At 32.9% G+C, this 15,747-nt stretch overlaps 1 protein-coding gene across 1 annotated transcript in view; it reads right to left on the bottom strand.

The window, feature by feature from the left end:
- The window catches only part of DEG8 (Trypsin family protein with PDZ domain-containing protein), a 125,281-nt gene that overhangs the window by 29,496 nt on the left and 80,038 nt on the right, over positions 1–15,747 (bottom strand). The window lies entirely within an intron of this gene.

Below are 15,747 nucleotides of genomic sequence, written 5' to 3'. Positions count from 1 at the left end.
AAAGGTGACGATCTTACAATAACTTAAGTCATGATATACATTTTATGTAAATGTTGAAATAGATCATGAAAGGCTTTATCTTGTAAATCAACTAAGTGTTAGATGTCATTGAATTGATGGTCTATAAGTTGTTTTTATAGATATATGGTAGGTATTTGGTGAATAACTTGCCTTGATATTCTGATAGGTCATCACCGTATTGAGTTCTTGGTGGATATCATTAATTTGATGTTCTGACAGGCCATTACTCGAAGTCATTGGTGGATATCATTCAATTGATGTTCTAATAGGCCAATGCTCATGCTATCTGATATGATATCGAAGTCGTACTTGGTGAATATCCTATGTTGATATTCTGATTGGCCAATACTTATATGATATCATATATTCGAAGTCTTCTAATCAAAGACTTCCTTTGTTTTATTATTTCTAAATAATACCAATGGTGTTCTATTTATCTTGTGTTTATCCTCCCTAGCTAAGAGGGAGTATAATGTTTTGTAGCTTTAGTCAAGATAAACCTTTGGATAATTATATATGAGATATAGTTTTTCATCATATATAAGGTTATTATCTATATATATATATATATATATATATATATATATATATATATATATATATATATATATATATATATATATATATATATATATATATATATATATATATATATTTACGTTATTATATTAATGAATAGACTTGTCTCTTGAAGGGATGTCTCTTCATAACCTTATTCCCAAAATAAATGTGAGAGAGATTGCTGCATATGAAATATATAGAAATTAGAGGTAGTATTATTTCATGTGCAACAATCCTCTGACTTTAACACCTATAATTGAAGCTCAAATGCAAGCCTTGAAATAATTGACCAAAATCTTCAAATAATGGCTTAAATGCAATCTTTGATCGAGGCTACCTATAGTTATGTCTTTCGGTGATCTCTCACACCTGCATACACATGAATCTAAGGAAAATTTCGTTCTCAAAGATAAAAGTTTTCCAAAAACCCCTAGTTCTCCTCAAGCTCTCATTTTGGCTTCAAAGGAAGATAACAGAATGTTATTAGAACCAATCACTCTGAAGGAATTAAAGGCTGTTGTTTTTGGATTAGGAGATAAAGCACCACGCCCAGACGGTTTTCAAGCATTTTTCTACCAAACGTTTTGGGATACATTGAAGGATGATCTGCTGAAGTGGTTGAGGAGTCCACATCCAAAGGTTTCATGTTAAAGAATTTTAATAGCACTCTTGTGACCTTGATTCCTAAAAAGGAGAAAACTGAATCCTTTCAGGAAAATCGCCCCATTTCATTGTGTAATACTGTTACATCCCAAATTTTTGCTTAAATTAAAATGTTCATTATAGCCATTGAGACTTCAAATGTCATTTAGTTGGTTGTTTAAATTGTTATTCATCTTTGATTTCATGTGAAAATGAAGTGTTAGTTGTTCATTATGGTTTCATGTGAAATTGAGGAGTTGGTTAATCATTATGTTTCTTGAGAAATTGAAAGAATGGTTTTCGTTATGATGTTATATGAATGGCAAATGTATTAGCTAATATGATTGTCTTTTATTTGTTTAAACAATTTGCAAATATGTTATTATCCTGATAAACTTCTTTTGCAAGATCGCAACGAAGGGGGCAAGCATTGCTAGAAAAGGAAAGCGGATGAGGGCACCACCTACCATTGAGCTAATAGTTATGGGTTCTAAACCACCTTGGTCAAGGGAAAGTTGGACTAGGCAAGTAAGGGTATACCCAGTGATTACCATGAGCTAATTTGGTCATCGCACTTAATAAGATAATAAAATAATTAAAATAGAACAAATTGTTACCTTATATTTATTGGATTCTTGGAATGATCTCAGAGCTTCTTGTGATAATAGACGAGGTACGTACATTTAGAATATTATGAATGTATATGTGTATGTGCACATGCATATACGAGTATAGGTAGATACACGATGGTGTCTTTATATTAACACATCGAAAGCAAATTAATAATTCCACCTTTGGTAATGTTTTAATATTATTATTTTGAGTCATCGGCATTTATATTTCCAGCGGCCAATTTTTTATATTGTTGAAATAGTCATTTGTTCTATCGGCCTTTCAATTTTATAAAGCCAAGAATATAACTCATGCCTCCACCACCTTCACTCATCTGGTTTGTAACTCCAATCAAGAGTGCATGTCTTGGTATCAGGCATGTATTTGAGAAGGGGAAGCCATTCTTCTTTGGTGTGATTTGCAAAGATACTAGCTTATACAATCAAATTCATATATACAGTTGCATTCAAGTCTACTATCTACGTTGCATCCATAGCCCCGTGAATACATATCTATGAATTACATTCTTGTATGTTGTTCATATCATAGAGTTGCATTCACTGTGTTGTTGAATACCTCCGTGAATTACATCCATGCCTGGTTGATTTCATATCACAATCGACATATTGGTGGTCATTTCCTCTACCTGTGATTTCGCTTTTGGTGATTGTTTTTCATACTTGTGTTGCTAGAGGCTTGTTGATTGGCAGTCAAGGAGTCATGCTAGGCTTCATCAATTCATACCAACATTGAAGGGAATCAACCCACTGTTTACAAAGCCAGGTCGTGCATCCAACTACAATCCTCTTCTCTTAATCATTTTGATTGATAGTTTTGTAATTTTAAACTAGTAGCATCAATGCTGCAAGTATTATTTGGATAGAGCCTGATGGATTAGTGTAAAGTTTCCTACCAGATTTCAATGTGAGGTTGACTGATGCACAAATTTGATTGCAGGTTTGAACATTGATGTCAATGAATCTTATTTGCTCCAAAATCTATATATGTTAGTACAGAAATAACAGAGATAACAAATATGTTCTTGAACTTGAAATGCTAACAATCCTTTGATATGCTTGCATTAATTGATTTTGATGCCTTGTTATGTCAGGAAAATTGAGTATATATGTTACACGGAGGGGTGTGAGAGTGAATGGGCATGTCTCCGAATGGAAACATGACAATTCACCGTCATACCTGTTTAGTGTTTGTTTATCATACCCGATATTAGTTAGACTTAACACAAGTCTAAACATATATTACAGATCATAATGAACTTGATTCATATGCAGCCTGATATTTATATAGATCAATGATGATCTTTAAATCAAAGGAATCAGAATAATATATATGTATGTTCATCGGTTCAACTATATCGATCATATACAGAATTACATATACTGAGATTATATATATATATATATATATATATATATATATATGTATGTATGTATGTATGTATGTATGTATGTATGTATGTATGTAAAACATACTAGTATACATATATACATACGTATATAGATCTATAGATCTTTGATCACAGTCATTGTCAGACCAAAGCTACATGCTTTAACACTCCCTCTTAGCTAGAAAAGACAAAGTGCATATATATATATACAAGTTCTTATTTGAAAATGATATCTCCTAGTTATTGATATACATAAAAAAATCAAGTCTCGTGATATTCTTTCCAATTATGGTGCGTACACAGATATCAAGACTCATGATATCTACCATACGAGATCATGGTATATCCATAGATATTATGTCACATAATACCCACCATGATAAGATGACCATGTTGATCTTCTACAGATATCACATCACATGATATCTATCAATATGTCCTTTTAACTATCATGCCTTGTTCATGAATATCAAGGCACATGATATTCATCATGAAAGTAATTTAATCATTATAAAGTCATCTTATAATAATGTACTTAGGGTAGGCCCATAGAGTCACACATATGACAAAAAAATTTACACTTAAAACATCTTTATTAAAAATAATACAAATTTACAAGTTGAGACTCAATCTCATAAACTTACATTTCAACTATACCAAGCCTCAATATGAAATGATCAGCCTTCACTTTAGGAAGAGGCTTGGTGAGAATGTCAGCTGTTTCATCCCCTGTATTAATATATTCCAACTAAATAGCTCTTCTTTCCACCATGTCTCTCACGTAGTGGTAAGGGATTTCTATATGCTTGGATCTATCATGAAATACCGGATTCACAAACAACTTAATACAAATTTGGTTATCACAGTGAATAATGATAGGTTTCAGAGGTTCGCAAAATAAACTTGAAAGCAATTTTCGAAGCCACACTACTTCTATTGTTCCCATTGATGTTGTAATATACTCTGCCTCAGCAAAACTGTGAGCAACTGAAGCTTGTTTTATACAAATCAATGAGATCATAGCTGATCCTAAACTAAAACAACATCCTGATGTGCTCTTCTGGTCTTTTACACTTCCGGCCCAATCAAAATCAGTATATCCATGTAACTCCAAGATGGCATTCTCATATTTAAGTTCATACCTAATTGTGCCTTAAAGTTATCTTAATATATGCTTCAAAGCAACAAGATGTATTTCACGAGGTTCACACATGAACTGACTTAATGCATTCACACCATAGTAGATACTAGGTCGACTATTCACAAGATACATCAAGGACCCAATTATCTGTCTATATAAAGTGGGATCAACTAGTCTGGATTCAGTACTTGCTTCCTTTAGCTTGTGTAAGCTGGTTTCCATAGGTGTTGACATAAGTCGACAATTCCACATTCCAAATCTTTGAAGATATCCCTAGACTTTTAACGAACTTCCAATCCAAGGAAGTAATGAAGAATCCATAAGTCCTTCATGTCAAATTCAGAAGTCAATTTTTTCTTACACTGATTAAGGAGATGGTTTTCTTCTGTAATCAGAAGGTCATCAACATAAAGAATTAGAATCAACATATTACCTTTAGTTACTTTAAAGTAAAGATTTGGATCAGCATCATTCTTGGTGAATCCAAGACTTAGAAAATATTTTTCAATCCTTTCATACCAGGCTCAAGGAGCTTTAAATCCGTATAGAGCCCTTTTCAATTTACATACATAGGAGGCAACATCATGAGTCACAAATCCTTCTAGTTGTTCCAAGTATACTTCTTCCTCAATTGTTCCATTTAGAAAAGCAGTGTTTACATCCATTTGATAAATTTTCAAACCTATAGTTGCTACAATGGCTATTATAGTTCTAACTAAGGTATGCCTGGCAACTAGTGCAAAAGCTTATTCAAAGTCGATTCCTTCCTTTTGAGAGAATCCTCTAGCCACAAAACGAGCTTTATGTTTTCAATGCTACCATCTGCAACATACTTAACTTTGAAGAGCCATTTGGATGAAACAACAAATTTTCCTTTAGGTCTAGGAACTATATCCCAAACATCATTTTTCAGTATAGACTGATACTCTTCCACCATTGCATCTTTCCAAACTTGATGTTTAAGAGCTTCAGAAGCATTAGAAGGTTCAAAGTTTGGAATCTCACACATAAATGCATTGTATGTTAATTTTCAAAGTCTTTTGTTTTCTCTAAATGTCCCTGAAGGTGTTGCAAATTGATCTCCTTCCTCTATAATATTTCTTGCCCAAAGTAGCCTTTTAGAATTATTGTCAAGACTCTTCTTGAGTCTCAGGAAGTATCTCATTTTCATTTGAAGTTTCTTCAGGGTACTCCCTCTAAATCTCAAGAGCAGTAGCCTCTTCTAGGGAACAGGACAAGTCATCGGTATCTAGTTCATCTGAAATTTTGGCTCTTTTGAAAGCATGCCTTCTTCAAAAATGATGATTATAATGTATCTAAAAGAAAAACCTGAAGCTTGTCAAAAGTTTAAAAGGTATCTGGCAAGAGTAGAGAAAGAAACTAGAAAGAAGCTGAAATGTTTGAGATCAAATAAAAGAGATGAATTCATTTCCAATGAGTTCAATGAATTATGCATTGAGAAAGCAATTAAGATACAAGTATCAGCGCCTTGTACACCTCAGCAAAATGGTATAGCTGAAAGAAGGAACAGATCCATCATGGATTGTGCAAGAACCTTAATGATAGAAAAGAGTGTTGGAATCAAATATTGGAAGGAAGAAATCAGTACTATAGTGCATACCTTGAATAGAGTACAGTTGAAGAAATACTCAAATAAAACTCCTTATGAAATATGGTATGGCTACAAACCTAATGTAAGTTACTTGAAAGTATTTGTTAGAAAATGTTATATCCTAAAGGAATCTAGGAAAGGTAAATTTGATGTCAAAGGTGATGAAGGCATATTCCTAGGATACTCCTATAGAAGTAAAGCATACAAGTGTTTGAATCTAACTATTCATAAGATCATAGAAAGTGCACATGTTAGAAATGATGAATTTGCAGAAAAGAGTAAAGAAGAAAGCAATAGGGAACCTGAGGATTACAGAAAGTTTATTTATCATGAGCTTGATACATTGCCAAATGTATTTGGAAATTAGGAGGCCTTGCCTCCCAAGTCTCCAAAATCTCCAAAAGCTACCAAGTTGCAACCAGTGCAACCTTAGTCACAATTTGAACGACTCGAGTTGCAATCAAAAGCTACCAAGTTGTTGCCAGAGCAAACCAAGTCTAATAGACCTCACTCACAGACAATGGGACCTAAGCTTAATATAGAAGATCATGAAGAGGTTAATGGAACATATTCTAAGTCCAAAGAACTTGTGTTAGCAAAATAAGTTAGAAGGAACCATGCACCTAATCAGATCATTAAAGACAAGTCATATGGAACAATGATAAGAAACAAATTGAAAGGTACATGTTTGCTTGTTGAATTTAAACCCAGAAATGTAAAAGATGATTTGGATAATCAAATTTGGATTGAAGCTATGAATGAAGAAATAGAATAGATAGAAAATAATAAGACTTGGACTCTTTTTCCTAGACCCAAGGATAAAAATGTAATTGGCACAAAGTGGGTATTCAGAAATAAGTTGAATAAAGATGGAAAAGTTTTAAGAAACAAAGAAAGGTTGGTTTGTAAAGGTTAAGGTTATTCTCAAGAAGAAAGTATTGATTATGGTGAAACTTTTGCTCCTATTGCAATATTAGAAGGTTTTATAACTTTATTAGTATATGCAGCACATAGAGGATTTAAAGTTGATCAAATGGATGTAAAATCTGCATTCTTGAATGGAATTCTTGATGAAGAAGTCTACATAGAACAACTTGAAGGTTTTGTAGATCCTAGCAAAAGAGATATGGTTTGCAAATTACACAAAGCATTGTATGCTCTCAAGCAAGCTCCCAAAGCTTGGTATAAAAGACTTCATAACTACTTGATAAAGATTGGTTTTCAAAGAAAAAATGATAAAAATAGTTTGTATATCAAGGAAGGACCAAAAAAAAAGATTGTGTTGGCATAAATATTTGTGGATGACACTTTATTTATAGGAATTGATAGCTTATGCAAGGCATTTTCAGAAAAAACGAGTAAATAATTTGAGATGTCCATGTTTGGAGAGATAAAATTCTTTGTTGGATTGTAGATCCAGCAGAAGAAAGATGGTATTCACATTACTCAATCCAAATATATCAAGCAAATACTAAAGAATTTTGGAATGAAAGATTCAAAACCTATTGGAACACCTATGTCTACTGGACATAAGCTTTCTAAAAATCATGATTCCAAAGAGGTAGATCAAACCACATATAGATCAATGATTGGAAAATTGTAGTATGTAGTGCACACAAGGCCTAATATTGCATTAGCATTTGGTATGGTGGCAAGATTCTCAACAAATCCCAAAGAAAATCACATGATGGTAATTAAAAGAATCATGAGATATCTGAAAGAAACTAAAAACTATGGACTATGGTACAAAAAGGGAGGCAATTTGGATTTGAAATCATTCACAGATGTTGATTGGGCAGGAAGTGTTGATGACAGAAAGAGCACAAGTGGTGGAGCATTCTTTCTTGGTAAAAGACTAGTGTCTTGGACAAGCAAGAAGAAAAAAATGTATTTCTTGGTCCATAGCAGAGGCAGAATATGTGGTACCAATAGTTATTTATTCCAATGTTGTTTGGTTCAAGCAACTATTGGTAGGTATGAAGATAGAGATCAAGGATCCAGTGGCAATCTTATGTGATAACACTAGTGCAATTAATATATCCAAGAATCCTATGATGCACACCAAACCAAAGCATATTGCTATAAAATATCATTTTTTGAGAGAATTGGTACAAGACAAAGAGGTAAGATTGGAATATATAAATACTAAAGGTTAATTGCAGATATATTCACTAAGTCATTACCTAAGGATGCATTTTTTTATCTAAGAGGTAAGTTAGGGGTGATTCCCCTATCTGAAGCTCACTAAATATTGTTTAGTGATGCATCAACCAAAGCATGATGAAGATTGGATAGTTGATGCAGTATTGATAAGTCAGATTGCAAATAAATTTGTACATAAGGCACATTGATATTCACTAAACATTGTCTTTGGCATGAGATGTCAAAGAGGGAGAAGTTCATTATCATATCTCACAGAAATTTTATTACTTTAGAGATGTCAAAGAAGAAGAGCTTGGTCTAATTACAAAGAAGGAAAGTTTTCTATCAGAAGTAGATGTTGAAGGCAAAGTTTTGTTGGTAGAGAAGTTCACACTAATAAAGGGAGTTCTCATAGATGAGAATCAAAATAAAACTAAGGATATATTCCTTACTTTATTCTTGCTCTAAAATTTCATTGTATTATGACATGTTGTGTTGCCATCAATGCGAAAGAGGGAGATCATTGATTAATTGTGTATTGTCTTTGATGTTACACAAAATGTCATATCATTACCAGTTAGTGTATGCCAAGCTCACTCAAGTGATGAAGACAGTTTCTTGTGTCTATCGAGCATTCCAAAGTCTACCAAGTTTAGAAGTTAGTGTCTACTAAGTTCACTCAGTTGTCAAAGGAAAGTTTTCAGAAGTTGAGTGTTCACCGAGCTCACTCAGTTAATGAAGAAAATTTTGGATGGAACCAGTGTTAACCGAGCTAACTTGGTTACCAAAGGAACTTTGTGAATATGTAGTGTTAATCGAGTTCACTTGGTTAACACAAGAAAATCATTTCTGAGTTAGTGTCTACCAAGCATGGTTAGCTAATGAAGGATTTTCTTGTTTTGGCATATTGAGTTCAATTGATTTAATTGTTGGTTCTAACCGACTGAGGGGATGAATATTAAGTATTCTAAGTTGTATTCAAGCCAACTTGACAATGTGTAATATATAAATATAAGGTCAAGTTGAGGATTGAATGTGTAAAAAAAAAAAAAGAGAGATTTGATGATGGTTAGAGGAAGTAAATTAAAAGGATAAGCGGAATATCCTTGTTGAGCTGCAAAGATACATTCGATCAGGAAGGATCAAGTATTCAAGCCAGAATTGAGATCTTTAATCAGCAAGTTAGTTGCATCATAAATTAGGTCATCTCATTGTTACTATCTAACTTTTGTAGTAGTGATATAAATCTCTTAACAGAGTTGCCATTATAGCAGTGATCTAAATCTCTTAACAGAGTTGGCTTAACAACTATTTATAAATCGTCTTACAAGGTGGCATTTCTAGATTGAAATGTCGAAAGACCTCTAATGGGGTCACACCTAACAATTTATTTTGTAACCTTTAACAAGGTTAGATCCTAATAGAGCTCACTTCATAAGAGTGAAAATCAGTAACTAGTAGCATTTGGTGGTTTTTCTGAAATTGGGTTTCCACATCAAATCTTGGTTTCACTTGTGTTCATGGTATTTATTTTGTGTGTATGAAACTAATTTAACCTTAAGGCTAATCACAAAAAATATCTTAAGTTTTACATTTTTTGAGTTACTGTTCTTATTTCAGTTATTGTCAAATGATAGTATTTTCTAGTGTAAATCGAGTGCATGTGTGTTTGTCGTGTTACAACATAATATAGTTTAAAAGAAAAACCTGGAGAATCAGCACTAAAAAAATCAGTTTTGAATATAAGCAAGTAAAAAAGATTGAGTCAGCTCATGTTGATCAATGGGTGTAGATCTTGTTGTCAACTCGAGTGGTGGATGATCGGGCATATAGTGTCCATGTAAATCCCTGGCCAAGGTAGGTTTAGTGGCATGCTTGGTGTTGTGATCACTAGAGGTCAGGGTTGCACGCAGTTTGATAGATGGGTTGATGAGAAAGACTTCATAGCCTAGCTGGCTGTATAGCCGACACTCGAACACTAGGATGCTCAATGGCAGGACAAGGATGTCCCATGTCTAATCCCGAGTAGGGAGGGCCTTTCTCAATTGAGATTGTGTGGGGAAACTTAAGAGTCCACAGTTGGGAAGTTCAGCCCTTGACAATGCTTCTCCTCTCCACCAGATGCCAAGACTTGCACAAGATAGAGATATGATCTACATTCAAGTTATCTTTTTTTAACGGCTATTTTACTTTTATGTTCTTGTATTCAGTTGAAGATATGTTTAGATGGTTTATATTCTTACGTAGTATCTCTCTTTTCAATTGATTAGGATTCAATTAATCTATTATAATCATTGATCTCTTTCATTTGATTACGTGTAGTTGTTATAATTGTCTTTCGTGTGATTATGAAAAGTAGCGTATCATTTATTTATATTATAATTGTCATGGAAAAATAGCTTGTTACAAATACTAGTTAAAAAATCATCACAAAAGTTGCAGCCAATAGATTGAAGAAGGTGTTGAGAAAATTGATATCCTCAGAGCAAAGTGGATTCACACCCAATAGATCTACTGTAGATGGTATAATTATAGCACATGAGGTGATTCACTCCAACCAATCAAGTGAGATGAGGAAAATGTTTCTGAAGTTGGACATTAGAAAAGCATATGACAAGGTGGATAGGGCTTCTTGGTTAAGGTATTGCAGAAGTTTGGTTTTGATGATTCTTGTGTGGATTGGATCAAAGGTATGACTCTGGAATAATGGGCTTCCATCCTTGTTAATGGAAGTCTATAAGGTTTCTTTCCCACCTCAAAAGGGATCCACCAAGGTGATCCAATCTCACCTTTCCTTATCATTTTGTTGGCTGAAATCATTGGCAAGATGATCACTAGGAAGAGATCTCAGGGCCAATGGAAAGGTGTATGAATTACAAGGGGTACGAATCCAGCCTCCCACACTCAGTTTGCAGATGATAACTTCTTGATGGGAGAGACCTCTATGACGGAAGAGGGAAGCAAGATTAATAAAGAGTCCTAGACACCGACAACCAAGCTTTGGGTCAATCCATTAAATAATACAAAACCTAATTCTTCGAGGGATATTGCTAGGGCCTTTGGTGGATATGCAAGCTTCCTGGTAAGTTTCTTGGTATCCCCATGTTTGTTAGTGCACGTAATTCTTCTCTATGGAATGACATAATAGATGGGTGTACTTGGAGGATAGAGGGCTGCAAGGGTCAAAGACTTACTTTTGCCGAGAAGAGTCAAAGCGTAACAAACATCTCTGCTATGCCACTTTGTTCAATGACCGACTCAAAGGTACTAGTAAAAATAAACAAAGCAATTAAACAGTGAGTGAGGAGATTTCTGTGGAATGGTAATAAGTGAAATCTCTCAAATCGATTTTTCTCTACTGCTGCTATAATTTTTAATTATTTAAATTATATTTTCCTATAGAATTTTTGTCATCTTATAAAGCTAGACAGAGGTTGCAGAAGAATGTTGGTTCTTTTTGTATTTTTCAGAATATAGGTATTACAATGAATAAATAACAGTAACTGATAAAATATAAGTGATAGAAATCATATGCAGCAATACATACTAATCTGGAAATAATTCTAAAACTGTACCAACAAAGTCTGATTTATTTTGGAAGAGTCCCAATACAGATGTACTTCAAACAAGGTTAACGTCAGCTGAAGATGGGAACCAGCTATAGCCAAACAAGTTCAAATGTAAAGCCTAGACTGCTGCAATAAAACAATTCCAGTCTGCTGCAATAAAACACCCCAAAATTCTTCATGTGAGCTACTGCAAGGAAACGCCAAGTTGAACCAAAGTGGTAACCTTCCCTAAAATCCACTCCCTGCAAAGTGTGACTACAATACTAGAAATCAATCATTTGCCTTGATCAAACTATATGCCTAAGAACCTTCAAATCTGATCTTGTTGAAGGCTACGTCCCAACAAATCTGCTCTCAGCACTAGGGTTTGCGTCCTAGGTGAGGAATACTCTTCCAAAGCAATGGCGTTCAAAATAGGCTGACAAAATGATAAAAGATACTCACCTTTAGGTTACCATCTCCTTATATCCCCTCTCCAAGGAAAATCAAACCCTAAAAGAACCCTAAAGTGGATTTCATTTGAACTTTATAATATAACATTATTTCCCCAATAAAGGCGTCCAAATAGAAAGAAATCATTACTTTATTAATGACAAATAGCTCCAAACATCAAATAAGTCCCGGCAAGTGATAATCAAATAGTAGAGACTGAGCTCTTTCCAACAAGCTATCACACATAGGCAAATCGATCCAAATGGAGCCAGAAAACTCCTTATTACTCCAAAATGGCTAAACACTTAGCCTTATTTAAATTATTAAAATGCTAACTTAGGAGAATATTTAAAAATATTAAAATATTTCCCAAGTAGCCAAAGAACAACCCAAACACTTCTAAAACATGAAACTGAATTTGTCACCTGCCTGTGACTGATGTCGAACAACCTAGGCCAACTAGCAATCTCACCCTCAAATCTAGGGATACTCCTAAAAAATAGGGAACACACCCAAATCTCCTAAAATTGAGACTAGGGGCTGATCTCATAGAACCTCAACTCTGGAAAACGTCACCACCTCCTAAAAGGTAGGAATATCCTCCTACAATCAAGTAACTGCTCTCAACTGATCTACTACTACCTGTAATACCAAATTTGGACGCTAAAAACCCTGACTGAGTCCCTAATCACCAGTGCCAGCCTACACGACTCCATAATAGGCTAACTATCATCTCACTGCTAGACAAAGCTAAAGAGGGGACATGACATCAAGAGCAAGATAAGATCCCTCTCCTTGCCTGGGACTAGATTTGTAAGCCAAAGAGGTGATGGTGCAAGTCTTCGGAATTGGAAGTTGACGAAAGAAGCGATGTGTAGTGCCTGCCCCTAATTCGCATTTCAGTTATCATTGCCAAACTCTTTTATGCCAGTTTTATGTTTGATGATTAGTACTATTGTTTTGAGACTATCAGATATTGTTTTACATCCAGTTTATTATATGATGAGGTTACTTGGTACTCTATATTTCATGTATGCATGATGATTATTTAGTGTTTTCAGTTATTTATGATGATTAGTTAGATGGATTATATGTGTTTGACTTATGGATACTTACCCCATACTGCATGTGTATGGTGTGTGTGTTTGTTTTCTTTATGTATGGCGTTTCTGATGTGGTTAAGGAAGGGAGTCATAGTCACCTGCTAATCGGGATCTACACGATGCACCACTTCCTACCATTGCCTGTTTACCTTAGAATATTGTGTTTGTACATGCGTAGATTTTATGCAGGTTGCAAGTACCGAGTATCGACTTCCCTGAATTGCTAGGATGAGCGTACCCTATCACATTATCTCAATGGTAAGAGAGGGGAGATAAATTCTCAAGTCCAAATCCTAAACCTTTAAGCCATTGTCCTAATTAAAAATTAGGACAAGAATCTGAGTCAAGTACCCTCCAAATGCGTCGAATGACGTAATTTCGTGATTATAACCCTTTTATTTGATTTAGTATGTGTTTTTCTATGATGGGTTTTTGTATGTAGTTTTATGAGTCCTTGGTGTATTTTCTATTAATTAAATTTATTAAAAGATTAATTAATGATTTAATTTAATGAAAAATTATTATGACATTTTAATATTTAATTATATTTAATTAATTGAAAAATTAATTAAATAAAAAGAATTAAATTTGGAGATAAATTTCTAAGTTTAAATTTTAGAACGTGATAATATTTATTTAATTTAATAATAATATATTTAGAGTTCTTTTTTAAATAAATGCTAAATATTATTGTTATTTAAGTTAATAGATATTTTATCAATTAAGTTTCTAAAATAAATTAGAAGTGAAAAAGATATTTAATTATTAAAAAGTTTAAGATCGCATGATCTAAGCATGAGTTTAAATATGAGAAATTAATTAAAAAGATAAAATAAGTGAAAATAATAATGTTATTTTAATTTCATAAAGTGCACATGGGATTAAAAGTAATAAATTAATTAAAAATAGAAGTTAAGTGGAAAATTAAATAAAGTTATTTAATAATTCAGTTAATGTGCATGAAAAGATAAAGCAAAGATTAATAAAAGTTAATTTAGAGTTTGAGTCTTGTGAGCAAGGAGTCCTCTTGGGTGAACGCACAATTAGTGCCCCGATTTGAGGAGAAAACTCCTTATCACAACTTTGGGGTTCATTTTTGAGGGATCGCGAATTTTGGAGACACGAATTTTGGGAGACGAATTTTGGAAGCGAATTTCAGAAAGAGAATTCTAGGAAAGATTTTCAGAGGAAAGTTACTGAAGAGGAGCGAATTCTCTCACAGTTTTTCGGGGATTTCGTATTAGCATCAGGATCAGGTAGGGTCTTGTGCTTTGATCGCTGATTAATTTCACAGTTATCCTTTCCTGTCTTCTTCGTGTCTGTGGATTGTAAATCCGAATTCTCTATGATGGAAGTTTAAACATTTCAATATTATGAATTATTAGATGCTGGTCAATTAACTTCTATACACGTAGGGATTAGAAAGGAAATCGGAAAAAAAAAACCCTTGTTTTCTAAATTAAAGAACATAGGATTTAATCAGGAAGGGGTTGAATCTAAAGATGAAATTCTAAATTTGGACGGTTGATAATGCCTTCTCCATCAGATTATTGACGAAATCAATTTTAAAAAATATATATAAAAATAAATAAATTGATTAATGAATTTATTTATTTATAAATGTTATAAAATAAATAAATTTAAAAAAAAAATTGTTTGAAATTTATTAGCAACAAAGTTTTATTTTAAAAAAATGGTTAACAAATTTATTTATTTATAATTTTTTATAAACTAAATAAATTGTAAAAAGGAAAACTATTTAACACTATAGACAAAGTTTATTAAAAAAAATGTATTAAAAAATTTATTGGGGATGGGCGACTTAGCCACCCCCTGTCCCCATTTATTATTGTGCAACAGGTGACTGCGCCAGCAGTCCCTGCGCAGCGTAAAAAGGTCGCAGGACAACGATTTTAAATTGCTAGTTTATATTTTATTTAAAACTATACATGCCCTTTCCAAACAATTAAATTCATTTGCGATTTAAGTTTTAAATAATATAAATTACATTTAGTTTTTTATAAATTTTAATTAAATTTAATTTATGTTATTAGTATTTTTATTATTAAACTTTTATAATATTTTATATTTAGATACATTAATAATAAATATAATATATTGAAATAAAACTTTAATCAGTTTAATTAAATATGTTTCAAATAATATTTATTAAAAATAGAAGTTATTATTTTAGATTAAATTATTGATTTTAATAAAATCATAGTTATTTTATTTTAAATCATTAATGGTTAGTTTTTTTTTATAAATTAATAAAATAAAGATTATTCCAGATTCTTTTAGGAAATTTGACTTTTAATCTGAGAGTAACTTTATATTTATGAATAAATAATAGAGTTAAAGTATATGGGTAATAGTGAGAAACCTTTGCACTAGAAATGTTCATTGAAACCATAGTAACGAGTATCGCCATAAAATCGCCTGAATCGGCGATTCGGCGATTAGATTCAGCAATGGCGATTTTTTTGGAGTCGGAAATCGCCATT

The sequence above is a fragment of the Cupressus sempervirens genome, chromosome 10 (assembly GCF_028749045.1).
Source record: "Cupressus sempervirens isolate cs-2001-9-10 chromosome 10, ASM2874904v1, whole genome shotgun sequence".
NCBI classification, from domain to species: domain Eukaryota; kingdom Viridiplantae; phylum Streptophyta; class Pinopsida; order Cupressales; family Cupressaceae; genus Cupressus; species Cupressus sempervirens.
This window is presented reverse-complemented; position numbering and strand designations above follow the sequence as displayed.